Raw genomic sequence first — 22,649 nt, 5'->3', positions numbered from 1 at the left:
ATATGCACTCCAGGAACCCAGGGTTTTTTTGTTTTTGTTTTTGTTTTTTTTAAGTCCTGTGCTTAAATCAAAGTTGTGATGCCCCCTGCAGAAATTCCAGGCACCAACAGGCATGGCCCCCTCCCAGGATTTCCTCTGGTAATACTGGGTGGAATTTCCCCTAAACAGGTCAGCTATTGCTGACTGTGTGCACTGAACAGCTCATTGACATCAGGATGGACAGCACAAAATGTGTGTTGCTGCATGCCCGTCTTAGCCTCCTCCTCATAGGTGGCCCCTCCATGAGCATGGCCTCCTGTAGTGATAGCAGCCTGGCTCCTCAGACTGAATCTGGGAGACATCTCAAGCCACCAGCTCTGAAAGCCACTGCCTTCTCTCCTAAAGCTGGAAGACTCAGAAGTCAGATTCTACAGTTGTGTGCCCCCATCCTCCCAATGCCTGCTCAAAGTGCTTAATTAACAAATCTCCAGTATCAGGAAATTGTTTACTTGGCTTCCTCAAGAACTGTTCTCTAAGGAGCTCAAAGCGCTGCTAATAGATTTTTTGTTGTTGTTGTCTTCATCCATCAAGTAACCTCCCTCATTCCAAAGTTGCTTCATCTCTACTCCCTCGAGATCTGACTCTTATTCAGAGAACCCAGAAGAGCCCTTCTAGCTTCTCTAAGCATGTCTGCCCCACAACTATTATGCCCCACCCCCACAAGGTTGGGGCTCCCTTTTAATTAAGGAATGGGTAGGGATAGACATTTGCAGATCTAGCTTTGCAGGGAGAATTGGGCTCTCTCTGCTCTTAGAGAATGCACAGCCACCCACACCCACTTGAACTGCAGTTACTTCTGTAGCTCTCTCCTCGCTGAGAGGTAACCACAGCACCTGAGAACCCGTGGCAATCATGAACAGAAGTCACCTGCTGATCTCTAGCTCATCTCCCTTTGAAAACCAGTGTCAGAAGTCCCTGCAATAGAAATGGTCTATGAAGGCAGAAGGGGAGATGCATTAAGTCATAAGAACAGGTGGTTGCTCAGAATGATGGTGAGTGTCTGATACATTACTCTGCACATCCTTGGGGGGTGGCACTTAGGGACCAACCGTGGGCTACATCCTCCATACTACTTTCTGAACAGCAACTGAACTCAGGACCCTGCTTACCCCTCTGACCTTTACACAACTTGTCCCCTGTCCCTGCAGGGTCCTCCAGGCTTCTAGCTACTTGGCCAAATGCCTGGACTCTTGGTCCATCTTCTGGTCTATACACTCCCCTTGAGGTCTCAAATTAGGGGACTCTTCCTGACACACTGTATCTCAAAAGAACTTGAGGGTGTGTCTCAAGGCATCACCTGGGCACAGGAGGGAAAACCTCAGCCCAGGAACGTGCCACGGCACAGAAATAAAAATTATAATTATAATCATTGGTTCACATTAATTGGCACTTATGCCATTCCAGGAAATTAATACTCATCATTACACACAATCCTAAAAATGATTCTCTGTTGCAGATGCTACTACAGAGTGACTGTAAAATCTAAACACATGGTTAATGTTATTTCATCAGGGACTATTATGTGCTCTCCATAAGTGATTTATTATATATTTGCCTATTTTCCAGATTTTCAGTTGCACTGGACTACTATTAAGCCAATTTTATAGATGAGAAAACTGAGATCCATAGATAGCACCGTAATAGGAGAACAGAGATTCAAGTTCATTTGTCTAATTCTAAAAGCTATGCCCTTAACTCTGCTTGGTGCGAGTCCCCTTATCCTCACCCCAGAACCCTGCCCTGCTGTGCATTTGAGAGACCTTGGGGGAAGCCCCATATAGAACTTATTGGGAGATGATCCCATGGAGGTTGGAAGTTTTTGGAGTAGAGGGTCTTAGAACTTGAAAGAACATTAGTCGGATCTGAACATGGTGATTCTTAACGATTTTTGAACTCTGCAATAATCTGATAAAAACTATTGACCCTCTCCCCTCAAGAAATGCACACATACACATACACTGTTGTTTAGCCTATGAAGGTTCTTGAAGCCCCAGAGGCCCAGCCGTGGGCTTTGTCTGGCCCCTCATCTTGCCACTTTTTCCCATGCATGTGTATATCCTGTGTCTGGCTTCTTCAGCCAGTCAGGCTAGATTAACCCAAGCTAGTGCTTCCTATCTGGTCCAAATCTTTTCTTATGCAAACAAGGACACTGAACTAGAAAAGTTAAATTTTCTGCCCAACATCACACAGTCAATAGGACTGGCAGAGGAGGCCCAGAGCCAGGGTGGACCATTCCTTTTGGATCACTTAGGCTGTTAGAAGTGTTCTAGGCCAGGTCAAAGCACTTAGTTTTAGTGCTGAGCGGTCCTTGCCCACCTGAGGAGAGCAGCCACCCCTGGTGGGATGTAAGCCAGCCACGTCACTCACAGTGAAGACCATGATCCCATGGGGGGACTCCTAAAGAGCTTGGAGGACCATTGGTCTCTCAAGATTTTCTTGCTGCCCATGCTGCCTCCTCTCCACCAGTCCACTGTAACCTGCTTTGAGGGCCTTAATATGGAGCCCCCAGACTATAAGATTGCAAGAAAAGAGCTCAGAGAAGCTCCATAATGGAAAAGTAATATAGCCAATCAAGAGAGAAACTGTGTCCGTGGGGTCATGGGCACCTGCTTCTTTCTATTGAAGGATCACCACAGTTTTCCCCCACGTTGAGGTTATTCAGCTGGAAACCATAGTCCTCTGCTGGAATGCTTCCTTGACCTAGAGAATAGGGCTAACCCAGCCTGAATCCTGGGTGCCCCTGTAGTAGCACTCATTCCCCTAGTTCCTTGGTGGTTTTCCTTATTCACCTCCATATCCCATCCCCTGGCTCATTGTTCCATTTATAGCAGGTGCTCTGAAGACATTTCTACCCCTGGCATGGGCCCTGCAATTCCGATCAGGGAGGTTTAGGGTACAGCTCTGTTTGCAGGCATGCCTCATCCTTCCTCCCACCTGCTTCCTGCCTTTCTCTTCTTTGCCTCTGCTGGAAGGTTGCAGCAACTCAGACTGAGATAGGCTCATTATGGTGGTGCCAGGAGCCTGCTGATGTCAGCCATAAATATTAACAGCCCTTGTTATGAACCCCCCTCTGCGCAGCTGCTTCAGTCCAAGTTTACACAGTAAACAGTGCAGTTAGTTTATTTGATCAAGGGAGTGATCTTCAGAGGAGCTAATAGCCTGCTCCCGCCCTGTGGAGCTTCTCTTGCTCCTAGGGGGTATAGCTGCAGGGCCAGAGAGGTCCCACTACTGTGTGGCGCCAGGCTGTCCTTGGTCAGCCAGGGACTGGGCCCTGGGGATGCAGGCCAATAGGATCAGGGCTGGGGCCAGAGTCACCTGCCCTGCAGAGCAAGGGGTAGCTCTCCTGGGAAGTAGCAGCCTCAGTAGCTCCTCCAGGGCAGCCAATTATCAATACTCATCCACTCTTAGCTGCTGAATATGGTTAATGTATGAATTGATACAGGACACTGGTTCCCTCAGTGGTTTAATGGGGAAATGGGAACAAAACACTAATGGGGTTTTAGCTTCTTTTATTTTTCAAAGCTGGCCTCAGAGACTTTATATATTTTCATGTCCCCAGGCCCCTTCCTACAGAGTTACAGACTCATGAGAAGAATCCAGGGTGGACTACTGTGGACTGCTCACCAGTCTGACTACCAGATAGCCCAGGACCTAAGAGGAAGCATGATGTCAAAGGTTCAGGGGTTAGATCTACACAGCCTGATGCTGGGACCCAGCTGAGAAAGGGGGATTTTAATGTGCAGCTACAGGTCAATTGCAGTATATGACTTTGGGAAATGAAAGGAAATAGGCATTTGTCATCTCAGCCATTAGAACTGAGCAAGAGGAAAAGAAGGCATGATGGGGGGAAGTTCTTAAGTGGCCTGATGAGAGGCAGAGAGGGTGATGCTGAAGCTTCTAGAACTGCCTCACTATAAGTAAGGGAAGTTTCTTCTTGCTCCTTTGAACTCCCATTTGACTCATTCTCTGCTGCTTTCTCCTGCCAGCCTCTTCCTTTCCCAACCTTCCTAGCAGGAATTTCAGTGAGTGTGTGTGTAACAAGGTCTTGTTTTTGTAGTGTGGGAATATTGAAGTGAGCTCTAGGTACCCATGGCCAACCAACTCATGGTCATCCCCTACACCCAGCCTTTGCCTCAACTTTCTCTCCCAGCATGCTATCTCCTTGCTGGTGCTGACCAGACCTTCCTGGACCCAAGTTGGCTTCTTTGGGGCCTGGTCCCTGTACTGAGGTCCCATCCATGTGGCTGGAACCCTGCTCGGGTCCAAGCACATGCCTCTGTTGGTTTGATTTCCGGTGTCACAAGCTGATTCATCTTCCTCCAAGCCTCACTTGGATACTGGCAATCACCTGAGACCCTTCTGAATCCAACAAGTGTGTTAGGTACTGCCCTGGCCTGCTGGCTCCTCCTCGGGGCATCAGCCTTCATACCGTAGCAGGTCTCTACATCATTGGTTCTACTTTCTTTTCCATTCTTCTGCCGGGAGCCACACCGGCCTCTCTGGATGGCAGTCACAGCAAGGAAATGGCAGTGTTTGCAGCTCCTGCCATGAGAAACGAAAACTGGTATCTCTTTCTGCTACTACTGGCTCATGTTGCAAATAAGTCTGTTGGTATTGACCAGGCCTCACAATATTCCATATCAGACCCATATTCTGAACACAGATACCGCATAAGGAAAAGCATATTCCTGCCTTTACAAAAGAGATTTTAGATAAAAGCTCTGTGGGTGATTGTCAAAAGCCTCTTCCTATGGGCCTTGCAGATCAAATACAATTGAGCCTGGCCCCAAGACAAAGAGCCTAATTTAGAGTTCGGAACAAATGGGGGCAGAACTTAAGTTAACACTTACACCTTCTTCTAACTGGTGATGTGTGGCAGTCCCTTCCCCAAGGCATACTTTCTGCAAGCACCCTCCCTTACTGGCAGCTGGGATAAGGATAGATAAGAGTAGTTAACACCTAACCCAAAAGCAAAAGGGTAACACATTTAGGGCCCCCATGGTGTTCACACATTCAGCATCAAATAGGTTTCCACAAACAAACCAGTTCAGAAACATTCATCCTCTTGAGAGCCAGACAGAACGACTCCTAGCTTATCTATATACAATTTAACCTATATGTTATCCTGTTTTTCACTAAGAGCATCCTGTTAATTCCTTGGTTGTAAATTCACTATGACTGGGATAATTCTGCAGAATATCAAAAACTTGTTATTGCAAAAGGCCTCCCATTGTAGAAATTCCTTTTTCTGACTTCATGTTGTTGCTGAACCTTTAAATGAAGACACCAAAACCAACAGGACAGAGATGCCTGCCTGGTGATCAGAAAGAATCTTGGGGCTCTCTCACTCGGGGCTCTCTCACTCTCTCTCTCGCCAACACCGTCCATCCTTCAGGGACCCCTGGACCTGCCGGAGCCGGCCTCCGACAGTCTTCATCTCCCACCAGGCCTGTCACACCTTAGCTGATCCCAGCTGCAGTACCTTTCTCCCTCCCCTAGTCAGAGAGAAGGAAGGGCCCTAATGAGCAGGTCCTTATGTGGTCTTGCTCTGATAGGAAAGTGCAAACTTGTTGCAGTCAGATACCATTGCAACTGGGTAGTAGGAGGCAACCCCTTGTGGCAAAATGAAGTAGACGACAAGAGTCCTGAGGTACAACCCTTTTTGTTGCACTATCTCACCCTGCCACGCCTTATAAAAGGGGCTTAATTATAGTATGTATCTCATTTACACTTAACAGGTATTTGAGTAGCTGTGAGCCAGGACTTATGGCAGCTACTAGGAATCAGTGTGAAACAAGTGCCTCACCAAGGTTTCAAACACTGGTGCTGACCTGAGGATTACACGTAATGAAGAATGTAACACCCCATGTTGGACATCTGTTGTTTTTTTGTGTGTATGGCTCATGTCCTCCATTTTTCTGGGCAATATTAACCCCTAGTGCCACCACTCTCATTAGTATATCCTTTAAAGCTGCAAATCCTAGTACTCTGCCCCCTGGATGTGGACTTGAGCAGAGGACCCAAGCTTTGCAAATCACTTGTCCTCTTTGGCCTTGTGATTGGTCTAGGGTGAAGTATATGACTCATGTGATACCATCCAGAGTCTTTTCCTGAGCATTTTAGTTCTAAAGTTGGGGTTCATACCCTGCCCTCTTTTCCCTTTGATGGCTAGCTCTAATATCAGGCCTCCAGTATTGCACACGGTTCTGCCCTTCCATGCAAAGGATGCCGGGGATAATGTGCCCCAACTTGGACTGCAGGGAGAGGACAGAGCCAGAGGGCCAGACCTGCTGCTGCTTCAGCCCTGGCCCCATCAGCCTTGGGGGTTGCAATCCCTCTCGCCTTTGAATAAAAAATGAATTTCCTGTTCTATGTCTAAGCTCCATTGTGTTAGTAAGTATGTCATTTACAGCTAGAAGGCTTCTGATAAAAACAAATGCTAGTACAATGGCTTCATATAATGAGCATTCAGAAATGTTAGTTACTTTCCCCTAGGAAGGGGGAATGGGTAAAGGAAAAGTGAGATAGAGAAATAGGAAAGATCTAGAAATAGAAAGTTCTGGGGAATTCCAAGTAACAAGGTTTATATTAGCCCACTTTCCTTGCTGTGTCTTTAGTTTAATAAGACTGAGGAACCAGCACCCCATAAACTCACTCATGTTCATGTCTCTGTAGGCATTGAATGTCTGTCTATCATCTATCTATCTATCTGTCTATCTATCTATCTATCTATCTATCATCTATCTATCTATCTACCTACCTACCTACCTACCTACCTACCTACCTACCTACCTATGTATCTAGTGTTCTCTTGAGGGTCTCACCCAGCCAGCTGAACTGAGAGGAAAATGATTTTATAATTCTTCAAGATTGCTCAAGGAAGTGAGGGTATGGGTATTGGTGTAGCTCTATATATTTGTTAGGAGTGACACCAGTGGACATTTCCTGGCATGGAGAAGTAGACATGCTGGGGCATAAGGAAAATATATGTTTCTCATACAGTTTCTCTTTCCTCCCCTACTCTGTCCTCCTTTGCTTTTCCTTAATTCACTTGAGCCCTTTTGCTCTTTTCCTTCCCTCTGCTTTTTGCTCTCTTTACTCTCATTCATCTCCCACTCTGTCCCTGTCCCACCCCCCAAGGATGTGCAGAGTAATGTGTCAGACTCACTCACCACCATTCTGAGCAAACACCTATTCTTATGACTTAATGCATCTCCCCTTCTGCCTTCATAGACCATTTCCATTGCAGGGAATTCTGACACTGGTTTTCAGCCCTGGGGTGGCAGGTAAATCAGTTGGAGAGTTTCAGCATGTCAGGAAACGACAGCAGAAGAGCAGAAAACCACTAATCTTCTGTCAGGAGCCTCCCACACTTATCTCCCAGGATCAGCAGCCCAACTCGCTGAAGGGAAATAAAGTGGAACCCTCACTTGGGGCAGGACAGCAGGCTTCTTCTCAGTCCTGGGTAAAAGTTACAGTGCCTCACTAGCGCATGCCTTGTTGGCCAGGACTAGAATTGATGGTAATGAAAAAAGAAGTAGGCTATAGTTCATAGGGTCATGACCAGTGAATTAAGCAAATTTGAAAGAAGCAGAGTGATCATACTTACATAAGATCTACAGCAACAGCTTTCTAAGCACCTACATGGGAGAAGTGAAAGGAGGCATATCACCAAGTGTCATGTCACTTAGCCTCTCGGAACTTCAGGGTGTTTGTTTGTTTGTTTGTTTGTTTGTTTGAAAAATGCAGGCAATATCAACTGCAGAGAATTGGAAATAAATAAAATAACCCATGTGAAAGCACTTAATGCAGTACATGCAATGAATGTAAGTAAAATCTGGATATGTTCTTACTGATTTACCACATACACACAGAACTTCTAGGTGTAGGCTGGATTCAGTTTAGATCTACTGCGGTCTTTCTCAATGGCTGGAGAAATAGGTAGTGAGGCTGGCTGTGAGTCCCACTTTCCAGAGCCCAAGTAGTCAGAGAGAGGCTTCGGTCTGTTCCCAGAAGACCAGGCATTCAGGATGGTGGACTGCTAATCCCCAAGGTCTGATTAAGTTCTCCATAAGAACTAGAACAACATGGAGGCTCCTGGTGATCCACGTGAACTGACTGAAAAGTCCAAATATAGTATCCTGTCTAATTCCTGAGTATTTTATTTAAGGGAATATGTTCCTGATACAAGCAAACAGAAAGGACTACAAAAAGAACTTGATTCAAAATGCAATGTCCTATACACAGAAAAGAAACAGGATTGGTGAAGATGGACGGCAGAGTGATATAATCATTTAAAATGCATCGAATTTAAGCCAAATCCTAGCTCAGATCTTAGTGGCACAATAATCCAAATGTCACCATGGATATGCCTCAGTTTCCTTCTCTGTAAAATAAAAATGATAATAACCCCTTCCCTGTCTGTCTTACAAGGCTGAAGTGAGGACCATCTATTTGCTGTCTACCAGAGACTCATTTTAGACTGGAGGACACCTTCAGATTGAAAGTAAGGAAATGGAGAAATATCTATCATGCTACTGAAAGTCAAAAGAAAGCTGGAGTAGCTATACTTATATCAGACAAACATGTAGATAACATAATTGAAGTCACTTTGCAAAATATTGTACAGCCATTGCCATGTAGTATTCCATGGTATAGATAAACAATGAAATCTGGCCATGTGTAGCAACATGGATGTACCTTGAGGGTGTTATGCTGAGCGAAATAAGTCAGGCAGAGAAGGACAAATATCATATGTTTGCACTTATTGGAGGATTAGGAGGAATTTTACTGAGGATCATGGGGGAGAAGTAGGTTGGAAATGGTGGGGGAAAGGGAGAGAGGCAAACCATGAGAGACTCTTGAATGCTGACAAAAACTGAGGACTGATGGATGTGGGGGGGAGGGGGAGATGGGCATGGAGGAGGACACTTGTGGGGATGAGCACTGGGTGTTATGTGGAAACTAATTTGACAATAAACTATTTGTAAAATAAATATATAAATAAAATAAAATAAAATAAAACAAAACATTAAAAAAAAGAACAATATATTAAAAAAATATATTGTACAGCCAGTAGCTGTTGCTATCAATGTGGAAAGTGGAGGAGAAAGGGAGAAGTCTCACAGAGCCTGTAGTTAGAGCTACAGCTATTTCTGGTGAATATCTCAGAAATAACAGGTTGGGCTCATCACCTCAGACGTGTTGCCCACATGAAACCCTTCTCATGAGAGGAACAGCCTAAAGACTTGCTTCTTGCCCACCCCTACTCTGCAGATGGAGATGAAAGGCAAGGCCAGGCCATCTTGATGGCTTCCTGGATGGAGCATGCTGGAATGGAGAGCCAACAACACCTTTGTTCCTTGTAGGTTCAGGAGCCTCTGGTGATACCTGTATATTTCACCCAAAGTGACAGGGACCTTGTTAGCCGTCCTTACATTGAGGAACTTGATGGATGGAACTCCTGGGGAAAATGTGGTGGCCGTGATCTGCCATAAAGATGATGAATAACATTTTTTTTCTTAAATGATTACTGAAAAGTTTATAGCTAGCCAAAGCTGGCTTTCTCAGAGCCCCTCGAGAAACGCTTTTAAAAGTGTCATTTAATTAATAAGGAGGTTATTGACTGCTGTCATGCACAGAGTGCTGCACAAGGGCTAGGTAAGAACAAGTGACTGAGGACCACAGTTACAAGGAGGGCAGCAGGCGTGGGGCCAGCCTGGAATAAAGCAGGACCCCTCAAACCCTTATAGAATGCTGGTCATGGCCCAAACAATCGCCATTTGCCAGGGATTGTCAGAAGTTAAAGGAATTTTCCCACTGATAACTTGGTCTAGAAAATTCACACTGTCACTTTGAAATAAAAAAGAGGCAGTGTGAGGTGGTACAATTTTCCTGACTGAAAGTTAAGGAACAAGAGTCTTCTGTGATGCAGTCTTAAGAGAGTTGCTATCCTCTTGGGGTAACTAAAACGATAAAGCTAGAAGAAATGATCTTTAAAATCCATCTCAAATTTTCTATTTTATTTTGAATTGCTCAGAAAGGAGAGGTGTAAGAAAAAAAAAATCCCAAATTTCCCCACAGCTTTCTCTGGCTAGATTCCCCAGAGACAGAACACAGATGAATATGGGTGTGAGTTCAACTATTCCAATTATTGAGAAAAGAGGAACTGAGTCAGAATGCAAACGGATTGAGTTGAAACCAAAATAAGCATAAGGATACACCAACTTTAGCAAACCCTAGGGCATACATTCTGACGTTTAGGAGACCTTCGTTTCCCTGAGCTGGTTTGCATTTCCTGTTGTGGGAATCCAATCTGGGTCTCCCAAAAGGAGATCTACAATTTCCCAGATCCTAGAAACCTTCACCATTCCCTAACAATGACTCTAAGTTATTCCAGACAGCTGTCCTCTTGGTTCTGACCAGTGAAATATTCTATTTTGGGGGCCTCATAGTTCAGTTGAAAGAACTTAGCTTTTAAAATGAAATGGGATTGGGTTTGAATGTTGGCTTTGCAGCTTGTTATCTGCACAACCTTGGACAGGTTACTTTCTTTGAGCTTAAAAATAATGCTATTGCATATATGCATTGACTATTGTAAAGATTAAGAAAAGTAATATACGTAAGAGTACAGTGTCTGGAACATAGTAGGTACACCCAAAATATGAGTTACTTTTCTTTATTCCTCCCTGGTGCTTTTTTTCTATAGTTTCTTTGAAACTATAGAAAGTAGCTTATCAACCTGCTGAAAAACGCAAAAGAAGGAAAGAGAATAGTACACTGAGATAGAATCATACTACTAGTAAAAAACTTCAGGGGGCTCCTGGGTGGCTCAGTCAGTTAAACGTCCAACTTCAGCTCAGATCATAATCTCACGGTTCATGGTTTCGAGCCCTGCGTCAGGCTCTGTGCTGACAGCTCAGAGCCTGGAGCCTGTTTCAGATTCTGTGTCTCCCTCTTTCTCTGATCCTCCCCTGCTCTCTCTCTCTCTCTCTCTCTCAGAAATAAATAAAACATTAAAAAAAAAAGACCTCAGTCAGCAGCATTGATAGCTAAAATCAACAGGTGGAGTTGTAACAGAAATTAATGTATGGTCTGTATTTCGCACAAGATTCAGAAGGTCTAATGTTACTCGCATTTCTCAAAGGAAAAACAACTTGAGTTTTTTTTGTGGACCACAAGCTCAGCAGGAGCCCAACAGTGTGATGAGGCTGCTGGAAAAAGTCAGTGTAACTTTTAGCCATGTGAATAGATTAGTATTATGGATCAGGGGAATGTAGCCATCTCATTGCTTTTGGTAGATTTTAGTCAATTCTGGATGCCACATTTATATAGAACATTGATAAATCTGAATTCATCTTTAGAGAATAATTTTACAGAGAGATTTCAAAATGTCATAAGCTTTGATAAATAGCTATTGGGCCCTCAAATATTGAGACTGGAGCACTCCTCCCTACAACTATATTCCCTTGTTCAGTGCACAACTTTCACAACTGTAAGCAGCAGCCTTGATCAGAGTAAGCCTTAAATTATTGAAGACCTGTCCCATGAAATATGGCATCGTTTTTCTGTTTCTATACAGAGCTAAAACGTGGGCCTCTAGTGGGGAAGAGTTATGAAGAGATAGTGTTTGGCTAAAGATGAGAGAGAATCCCCTAAGGGTGTTTGCATAGCTCAGTAAGTTAAGCATCTGACTCCAGATTTCAGGTCATGATTTCATGGTTCATGCAATCAAACCCCATGTTGGACTCTGTACGGACAGCCCAGTCTGTTTGAGAATTTATCTTTCCCTCGCTCTCTGCCTCTTCCTCCCTTCCTCCCCTCTATAAATAAATCAATAAGCATTTTTTAAAGAGAGAGAGAATTCCCTAATGATGATAGTGTAATGATGGTTCTAACTCTATAAGAGGCATAAACAAATCTAAACAAAGAGTTTCTTGATCTGAAGAGAATTGGTCACCTATGAAAAAAAAAAGAAAAAAGAAAACAGGTTACCCAAATCAAGCATGGGCACTGCCAGTCTAACTAACAGAGCAGACGATTCTCACCAAAAGAGTGAGGACAGTGGCAGGACTGTTCTTCATGAGGAAACAGATGCCAGGAGCTTAAGACAGTAAACTTTCTGTACTACTGACCTGTGTGCCAGATTAACCCCATTGGAAGACAGTGAATCCTTCTGTGGTTACCTGATGTCATTAAATGTGTTGTTCCTCTGACTTCCTTTGTTCTGATTCCTGGCTCCCAAGAAAACTTTTTAATATTGACTTGACCCAATGGATGGGTCCACTTATGTAGGAAGTTCCTGCAACATTTTCATTTCTGATTGCAAATGCATAAAATTTCAGTCTGATTGTAATTTGGGTCCCCAGAACTTTAGATGATTCATGCTGAAAAGAGCGAAAAATCTAAGATTCTGGTTATAGATATGAGTCTATTGAATACATTTTATTTTTCTTTTTTTTAATTTATTTTTAATTTTTAATGTTTATTTTTGAGAGGGACAGAGCATGATCAGGGGGACAGAGAGAGAGGGAGACACAGAATCTGAAGCAGGTCCAAGCTAACAGCACAGAGCCTGATGTGGGGCCTGAACCCACAAACCATGAGATCACGACCTGAGCCAAAGTTGAATGCTGAGCCACCCAGATGCCCTGAATATATTTTCTTTCTAAATGAGGTGGAGGGAAATATATGTCGTATTAAAAATGAACCACCTTCCACTGATCAGACCTGACTCACCATTCAGAAGTGGAAAAGGTGTTACATCTGGTTTTTCAAGATATGAGGACAAGAACAGGCAGTGAATACTGGGAAACATGAATTTTACCTAAAATACTTTATCCTCCCAAGTACGCTGCTTCTTTTAATCTTTGTTCTCTTCTACTACTAACTTGGAAACCCCTAATAAGTTGGGAATATGATCATTCGTTTACTAGAGTTGAGGGCACCTCCTTGACTTAAATTTTCATTTTTTCTTCCTTTCCTTTCATTCATATTGGGTTTCAGTTCTATTTTCAGGCACATGCTCACACACTTCATCTTTTATCAGTGCTTATTATATTAAATTGAAGGTACAGAAGGCATCTGGCCCTGCAGGCCTCCTGACTTGTGGTTCCAATGTGACTGTAACCTCCTACACTTCAACAGGTAACTGAGCCTGTATGGCATCCACAGGAAGACCTCCAACCTCTTGGGGAAACGTTTCAAAGGCTCACCTACAGTGGTAAATGCTAGGGGTTGTTTCCAAGGCTATCACTGTGCCTGCTTCCCAGGAGCCCAGCCATAGGGGTGGGGGAAGAGTTAGGCTGCCAAGTAGGAGCATAAAAGTGCAGGAGTGTCTTGTACTGGAAATGGGGCTTATCACCTCCTATAGTTGCAGACTGAGCAGAACCTGGCCAGTTGGTACTTACAAAAGATTTATTTATTCACGAGAAATACACCAGTGCTTATACCATGAAGATACGAAAATGTACAAAGAAGACAATATTTGTCATGTAACCTGAAACTTAAAAAAAAATGACCTGAGGTGGTGACTGGTAAAAATCATGGTCATGGGCTCTGCTGAAAAGGACTGGGGCTGATTCTGTGAATCGTGAGTCCCTGACTTTATGGAATCACAATTGTGATTGGGCCTGATGGCCTGAGACTCCAGGTCAGTTTCTGGCTATTAAATTGGTGAAAGGGGTTCCAGAAGAAGATCCTTCTAGTATGTTCACAAAAGCAGGTGAGATTTCTAGCACAGAGTCAGACAGGATCCCCCAGCTACTTGGTGGTAAGATGCCAAAGAGCGTTGTAGGAAGAACCATGGGTGGAGGCTAGTGGCTTGACTTTAAAGATCCCTCATGGAGAAAGACAATCTGAGAAATGCACTCTGCAGTTTCTTTCCCATTTGGAAGACCACAGTTTGGTGAGAAGATAGGCCTAACAACTCCCTACCACCACTGTGTGCCTGCAAATTGTGGATTAAAAAATAGATTTTTTTTAAGTTGATGGTCATCAGGAAAGCAAGGAAAGTCTTTGGAAGTTAACAAGAAAGTGTGACTCTATGCAGGTGGGCATTTTTTAGAGCTGGTCTTCTCTGGAGAGCTATACAGATCCTTGCTTTCCTGGAGAATGTATTTTAGTGGAGGATTGGAGTATCAAAAAATTGGAGATGAAGTCTAGGGCCTAGGTATGGTGGGAGGTCAGATATGAGATCCCATCATAAAACCAGGATCCCAGAAGAGAGATTCACTAGAGGGGTATCACTTTGTGTAATACACAGTACTGCCTAGTAAGAAATAGCCACAACTCCTCTGTGGCACACAGAAAATAATTGTTTCTTATCCACACATCTGGCCTGCAGCCAGGCAGTTCTGATCTTGGCTGGGCCCACTCACATGTACGTAGTTCATCGGGCTATCCACTAGGATCTTGTTAGATGGGGCAACTAGGGTCAGTTTGTTCTGCTCCTTGTTTCTCCCAGCCTCTGCTTAGGGCCAGGGAGCATGGCCCTCTCATGGCAATGGCAGAAGGCAGAAACAAGTGGAAATGCCCTTGCAATTCTTCACGTCACAAGCAGAGATAGCACAAGGGAAACATTCCATTGCTTAAAGAAAGTCACATGGCTAGGATGAGAGTCAGAGGGGGAGGTCAGTACAAGGTGGCATGGCATAGGGTGTGTATAGAGGGAAGTGTAGTGGGATGAAGAGCATCCCTCCACGCCTTATGACAACCTGGAATCTCAGGATATGATCTTATTTGGAAACAGTATCTTTGCAGATGTAATTAGTAAGGATATCAAGGTGGAATTATTTTAGATTTGGGGAAAGAGGGCTTGAATCCAATGACTGTTGTTCTTATAAGAAGAGCTGAGGAGACAGAGACACACATGGGCATGGGCTATGTGAAGACAGAGGCAGAGATTGGAATGATGCCACCACAAACCAAAGAACACATGGAGGAACCAGGAGCTGAAAAAGGCAGAGGCAGATCTTCCCTTAGAGGGAACATGGCTCCCCCAAAACCTGGACTGCAGACTTCTGGCTTCCAGCCCTGTGAGATAATATTCTTCTGTTGTTTTCAGCCACCACATTTGTAGTAATTTGTTGTTGCAATCTTAGGAAATGAATACAGGAAGGGTGAAGAGTTGGGGCCATGATACTGTCAATTAATCAAAGAGGATAAACTTAAAACAGCTAGGCAGAAACAAAAGTGCAGTTTGGGGGTTTTCATGGCCTTGTATTTGGATGTAATAAAACCTGAAGTTTTTTCAGACAATTTCTAACTGCAAAGCTACCCTCTAATGAGGTAAGGGCTAAAAGTCACATCACCTTTGTGTACCATACCCCACCCTGCTCACACATCTCCAAGAAAACCCACAAAGTCTAAATTCCAAGTTTAGTTTCAAGTGGCCACAAGTTAGAGGTGCCCCCTGCTGCCTGCAAGAAGCAAAGGTAAATTCTCTATAGAGGGGGTGCTGGGTGATTCAGTTGGTTAAGCATCTGACTCTTGATTTTGGCTAATGTCATGATCTCACTGTGGGATCTAGCCGTGCATCAGGTTCTGCACTGACAGCACGGAGCCTGCTTGGGATTCTGTCTCTCTTTCCCTCTGCCCCTTCTCCTTCCTTTCTCTGTCTCTCTTACTCTCTGTCTCTCAAAATAAATAAATAAACATTAAAAAATTCTCTGTCTAGGAACAATATTAAGCACAGACCTCAAAGAATGCCTTCATATAAGTGCCAAAGAATATATGCTCCTAACAGAAAATCACTAATTTCACAAGATAATCAAGAGCCAACAGAAACATTCAAGCCACGGAATCAGACCAGCAAAGATAATGGTTATAAGAAACAGAATACAAAATAATTCCATTTAACATGTGTTATAGGTTGAATTGTCTCCTCTTACAGATTTATATGTTGAAGTCCTAACCCTCAATGTGGCCATATTTGGAGATAGGGCTCTTAAGGAGATAATTAAGGTTAAATGAGGTCATCTGATGAACCCTGATCTGTGACCACTGATGTCCTTAAAAGGAGAGGAAATTCAGACACATATAGAGATACTAGAGATGTGTGCACAGAGGGAAGTCCACATGAGGACTCATATGCCTCATGAGGCTTCCATCTGTTGGCCAGGAAGAGAAGCCTCAGGAGGAATCAAACCTGTTGACACTTTGACCTTGGACCTTTAGCTTCTAAAACTTTGAGAGAACAAATTTCTGTGGTTTAATCCATGCCATCTGGGATATTTTATTATGGTAAATAACTAGCAAACTAATATAACACATTTAAAGAAAAATGAGGTTTGTAAGTATGGCTTAAAAACAGGTCAATGAAATCAATAAATCAAGTTTGATAAAAGAAACAAATAATGATTCTAGAGTAAAAATGTAATAACAAGAAACTAAGTCAATAGCAGATCACACTCAATAATAAACTTGGAGATGATCTGAGGCAGACTAGAATACAGCTGGTATTATACAAAGAGACAAAGAGCTGGGGAATAGGAGAGATTTGGTGACTTGGAGCATAGGGAGGAAGTCCAGCATATATTTAATCAGAGTTATAGAAGGAGAAAGAAGGCAGAATGAGGAGTAATTACTCATCCCTGGTTGGGAGTGGTGGCTAGCTTTGCTGGTGGTTGCTGGGGCAGGCGTGACACAGGTGATGATGTGTGATATGGATCTGTGTAGTGACCAAAAACAAACAAAAAAACAAACAAAAAAAAAAAAAAGCAAGGGAGAAGAACAAGAATTAACACAGAGGGAAAGCATATCCATAGCTGCAGAAGCATGAGAAAGGATGGATGTGATGAGAAGTCTTAGGTAATGGTCCTGTAGGATGTGGCACATATGTGCTCATTTGGGGGTCCAGGACATGAAGGTGCATAGGTGCAGAATGGTCAAATGGAAGGAATTTGTCAGCCACACTCAAGAATCTCAGACAGTATCCTGTAGGTGATGGGGAGTCAATGGAAATCTTTAAGCAAGGAAGTGACATGATCAGCTTTGCACTTAGGAAGATAAAGCACCTAGAAGAAACTCAATAAGCACTTGTGGTTTGATCAATGTAGGTTGCTGATATGGATCCCTTTATTCTTAGAAGACTGTGGCTGGAATGAGCTTAAAGCATTCTAGATTCATCTCCTTCTGCAGAGAGGACTCCCGAGGGGCTCTCCGCTTTAGAGTAGACTGGGTTCAAAGTTGGTAAATGAAAAGTGATGACATCAGGTGCTCTGGAGTTGTAAGGGAGCTTTGCAAAACATCACTTACATTCTTCCCAAGCTTCGTTTCCACAGTGGAGACCCACCAGAGTGGCCTTGACTGTGAAGTTGTTTCCTCCACTCAGGAGCCAGGCTCTGCCACACTTTGCTCTAGATCCATGGTGGAGGATCCCTGTCAGGCCTAAGGTCACTCTCAGAACCCTTCCCTTACTCATAACCTTTCCGGGCAAATAGCCACTCAACCACCCAATTCTGGGTTCTCCTGGCTTGATGCTGTACTCTTAATTTTGTCAGTGTAGTTGGCTGGAGGCTGGAACTGAAATTCACAGGGCATTTGCAACTTGCCAGAAGCATAAGAGCCTCCTGTATCCATCACTCCAGCTGCTCACCCAGTAGTCTTAGAGAATAGAAGTCACTACCCTCAGTTTATGAAAGAGGTTAAACAATTTTTCTGTTTCTAGGCCCTAATGAAGGGCAAGGCTGGAATTCAAACCAAGTCTAGCCAGAGTCTAACACTTTTGAGGCTACTTGGAAGCAGTTCACCCTGCTCTTCAGCTCCACCCTCAGAAAGAGGCAAAATGGCAGCCCCAAGGTAGGTGGGGGTTGCCTCTTTCTCTCTTTCTTCCTGGTTAAAAATCTGTCCATGTCTCTCCCACTTGTAGACATGTCTGGATTGGATGCATCTTATTCTTTAACATTAATCACTATCATAGACAACTCACTTCAATAACTAGACCCTTGCTTCTTATTAAATGCCGTGTATCTATGGAAGGAGATCTGATTACAGACATCAGTGGCAGGAAACTATGGGTGCTGGTTGGCTAAATGGTGTAGGTCCTCACCTAATTCCAAATCCAGCCCAGATGTGATTCCTGGAGAGGTGATTTCTGTAATTGCTCTTGAACAATTAAGCTGCTTTCTTTGAGTTTGATGTTTCTCAGGGTGAATAATTTGTGCACGTTTGGGGGAATATATCATTAATAAGATTCTCCAATAACAAGGCTCCAAAATAATCTCCCTTTAAAGATGAGCCAACAGTGAGTGCCTGTTAATATCTGTCTGGTCTAAAAACAGTGTGAAAGACCTAGGCCTTCTGAACCTGGATCTCTGAGCCAGCAGTACCTAAGAATCTGAATGTGCACTTAATTCCTGGCAGTTCTTTTTTTTTTTTTTAATTTTTAATGTCTATTTTATTTTTGAGAGAGAGAGGAGAGAGAGTGCAAGCAGGGGAGGGGTACAGAGAGAGGGAATCACAGAATCCAAGGCAGTCTCCAGGCTTTGAGGTGTCAGCACATGCCTGATGTGGGGTTCAAACTCACTAACTGTGAGATTATGACCTGACCTGAAGTCAGATTTATAACCAACTGAGCCACCCAGGCTCTGCAATTCCTGGTAGGTCTTATTTAATCAACCAAGACTGGAGTTGAGGAAGCACTTGGCAGAGGAAGGGAAGAAAAATGAAGAAAGCAAGGAAAAGAAGACCAAAGGGAAAGGTAAAACCAAGAAATGAAAGAAGGGAGGAGGAAGGAGGGTGGAAGAGAGGAAGGGAACCTGAGTTCCAGTGTTCAGAGCATTTTAAGCCCTGCTCTGTCAAGGTGTATCTTACCTCTTCTGTAGCCTCAGTGCTGTGCAAAGACCCTAAGCTCAATAAGTGCTTGTTGATTAACACTTTAGGCACTGACACCGTTTACAAGAGAAGGTGAGTTCACCTGGGGTCCAGTTCAGGGCTGGGTGAGACCTTAAAGGAACATTGAATCCACTGGTTCTCAAGGGGCTTGGTGCCTTCCTCGGGCGTAAGTTGGGAAATTTGAAGAAGCATCTTAACTTGTTCCTATGATGAGATATTATTGGCATTATGATAGAGAATGCAGCGCTGTGTGGGAAAGTCTTCCCAGGGTTAAATTGTCTTACACCTCACATGACTCCTGAATGTCCTGAAGGACATGCATGTCAGTGAAAAACCTGCTTATAATTACCCTGGCCCATTTTATGTCCATTTTATGGCATAAAACCACATTATGTTTTAAAATATGCTTTTAATATATACTGTATTTTCCAGAAGTGCAACTTCCTTATAAATCAAGGAAAGATTGTGTTGCTCAGTTTTCTCAGTGTTAGAAAAAGCATGTCACTGATGGCAAATGCTGTTTGAGTTATCAGTACAACTCACCTGTGTCAGCTCACATTTTTCCCTCCTGCATTTACTGTGACCTTATATATAGTGCAAACCTTCACCGCCGCCTTATAGTATTTTCTAATATAGACATGTGTTCACTTACATATTATTTTTTAACTTTTATTTATTTTTATATTTTTAAAATAGCTTATTATCAAGTTGGTTTCCATAAAACACCCAGTGCTCATCCTCACAAGCGCCCTCCTCCATGCCCATCAACCCCCTCCTCCTCCCCCACAAACCAAGAGTCTCTCATGGTTTGCCTCCCTCCCTCTCTCCCACTATTTTTCCCCTTCTTCTCTCCCACAGTCTTCTGTTAAGTTCCTCTGAATTCTCCTATACGTGCAAACATATGGTGTCTGTCCTTCTCTGCCTGACTTATTTCATTCAGCGTAACACCCTCAAGTTCCATCCATATTGCTACACATAGCCAGATTTCATTCTTTCTCATTGCTGTGTAGTATTCCATTGTATAGATAAAACACATCTTCTTAAAAATATTATCATAAATTACTTTAATCCCTCCTTCACATTGTTATTAGTATATTTATTTTTTAAATTATAAGTATAGATAGATTATATCATCAAGATGGTTTGGTTTTTGACTTTCACTTTTGGATAATTCTAGGGCATTGCAAAATAGTTGCTATGATTGGGTTTGGGCCCACTGACCAACACTCTCACTTTGAAGGTGAAGGACTTGAGATCCAGAAAGGTTAAGTGACTTGGCTCAGGCCAAACAGCTACCTGACAATAGAGAGAGGGCAGGAAGCCAGGTCTCTTGACTGGTGGCTCAGTGGGATCTTCACAACACCTCACCTCACACAGTGACACAACTGCTTTCCTACAGCTGGAACCCCTTTTTGGTGACACAATCCTGAGGGACGTCTGCCAGGGCAAGAACTGAGCAGAGGGATGCTTCTTATCCTTCTTCTGCTCCAGATCTACTGTTTTCTTTCTTTTCTCCCCCCTTGTTATGTCCACTTGGACAGATCCTATCTTTTACAATACAAGAGAGAGGAGGGGACCCCACCAGGAGGATGGGTCTTTATTTCAGGTTAATGGATGGTGTATCATTTTCCTGTAGCTGCTGTAACAAATTACTACAAACTGGATAGCTCAAAACAATAGAAATATGTTCTCTCACAGTTGTGTAAGCTAGAACCATGAAATCAAGGTGTCAACGGGACTGCGTTCCCTTGAAAGGCACTAGGGGAGCATCCTTCCTTGCCTCTTCCAGCTTCAGCCGCTCCTGGCACTTCTTGACTTGTGGCTGTGTCCCTCCCATCTCTGCCTGCATCCTCACTCTGCCTTCTCCCCTGTGTCTCTGTGTCTGTTTTCTCTTCTCTTACAAAGGCTTTTCATTACATTCAGAAGCCACCTTAATACAGGATTATCTCATCTTGGGATTCTTAAGTTTCTGATGTCTGCAAAGGCCCTTCTCCAAATAAGGCCACATTTGCAGGAGGTTCTGGGTGGACATATCTTTTGGGATTTTCTCAACTATTCAAACTGCTACAGAGGGTAGTATCAAAAGGAAATTGCCTGGCCAGGTAAAGATTCAGACTTGGAATTTAGATTCCATTTAGAGTCCATTTTCTAGGTCTTCAGTGGTGGATTCCAAAGTCTGTTCAGTCATGGAAATGTTTGGTAGAAGTCACAGGGAACTGGGGAATCTGTGAGCTCACCCAGCTCCATCCCTCACACTAGAAGTGAGTGGATATCCAGGGCAGAGAAATGACTCATTCACAAGGTCTCTCAGAGAACAGCTGTCAGAGCTGGGACCCAGACACAACTTTCTGTGTTTACATGTTGCCTTCTTACCCAGCATGGAGCTCTGCACATGCAATTGTGCACAACATGAAGGGAATCCCGATCCTTTACCACCCCGACCCCCATTAACTCTTGCCCAACAATCTAGGCGAGAAAGCCTCACCAAAATTTGGGCAGCAACCCTTCCCTGAAGAGTCGCAGACTAATGATGGACAGGTGAAGGAAGCTTTCTCAGCTCCCTGGGGATTTATTGGATGCAGCACAGCCAAGCCAGGCTCTTTCTCCCTAGGCTGCCTTTCCCTTCACAGATACTTGTTCCATATTTACATTCCATTTATGTTGCCTCTTGTTTATCTTGTTACCTAAGTACTTGGCACAAAAGTAATTATTTCGTTGCAAAAGCCGCAGCAGCCGGCAAAGTTAAAAAAAAAAAAAAAACACAACCCAGAAAAAACACAAAAAACAAAACTGACTTTGACTCCAGTGCAGAATTGTATAAATAACTACCTCAGTGGAGACATGGGAAATTATGCTCACTCTCTGCCACCATCATCACTGTCAGGAGAAGATTCCAAGGGTAACATCTTGCCATTGTGTGGAGGGAAAAGATCATTTCTTAGCAAAGTGGTTTTTGCAGATGCTCACAATGCTGGATATTCTCCCCGCACACCCCGCCTTACTCGGAATTATCAGCACAGTATCAATTCACAGTGCACAGCATGCAAAGCAGATAGAAGGCAACTCCCTGCCGAGTCTCCATCCAGAAGAGCTCTTTCCCTTTCATGCCAAAGTAAACAGTGAGGAGAAGAGGGGACATTTTCCCTTAGGGAAACAAAACCCATCTTCCTACCCAAAGAAGGCATGGTGGGTTTGGAGGCTATCCCCCAGGTCCACACATGCAGACATTTTTGCTGCTTTTGCTGCTTACTTACAAAGCTATTTTTAATTAGATAGATCACATTTGACTGAGAGCAAAATAGCAATTGCACATCTCTTTGCAAATAGGAGAGGAAATGGAGTGCAATCAGCTGGGAGTAAAGGGGAAATAAAGGCATTTTTCTCCCCCAGACTCCGCCCCTCCTCCTGAAAGACAGATTGAAAAGGAAAACTGCCCCTCAAGTAGTTTTGGGGGATTATGCTGTGATAAGTCAGCCTTCCTGCTCTTCCTATTCCAGGCAATACATACACAAGCACACAGCTCAGCACCTGTCTTTTCTCTCCACAGCCTCTTCCCTCTCTTCTGTTCCTACCTTTCTTCCTATCCATTCCCTTATCAGTCTTTTTTTCCACTTGTTCTTTCCTCCACTTCCTCCTGCTTTCTTCCCTCTCTCCCTTTGTTGTCGATTCTTCTAACCAACTCAGTTCTCACCTACCTCCTTACTATTCCTGTTACAGGTGACTCCCAACCTCCCTAGGTTTCTTTTCCCTAGGAGTAAGAATGTGGGCTGAGTGGA

This window comes from Hyaena hyaena, unplaced genomic scaffold, assembly GCF_003009895.1.
Source record: "Hyaena hyaena isolate Hyena2069 unplaced genomic scaffold, ASM300989v1 scaffold_1504, whole genome shotgun sequence".
Classification (NCBI taxonomy): domain Eukaryota; kingdom Metazoa; phylum Chordata; class Mammalia; order Carnivora; family Hyaenidae; genus Hyaena; species Hyaena hyaena.
Note: the sequence above shows the minus strand (reverse complement) of the source record.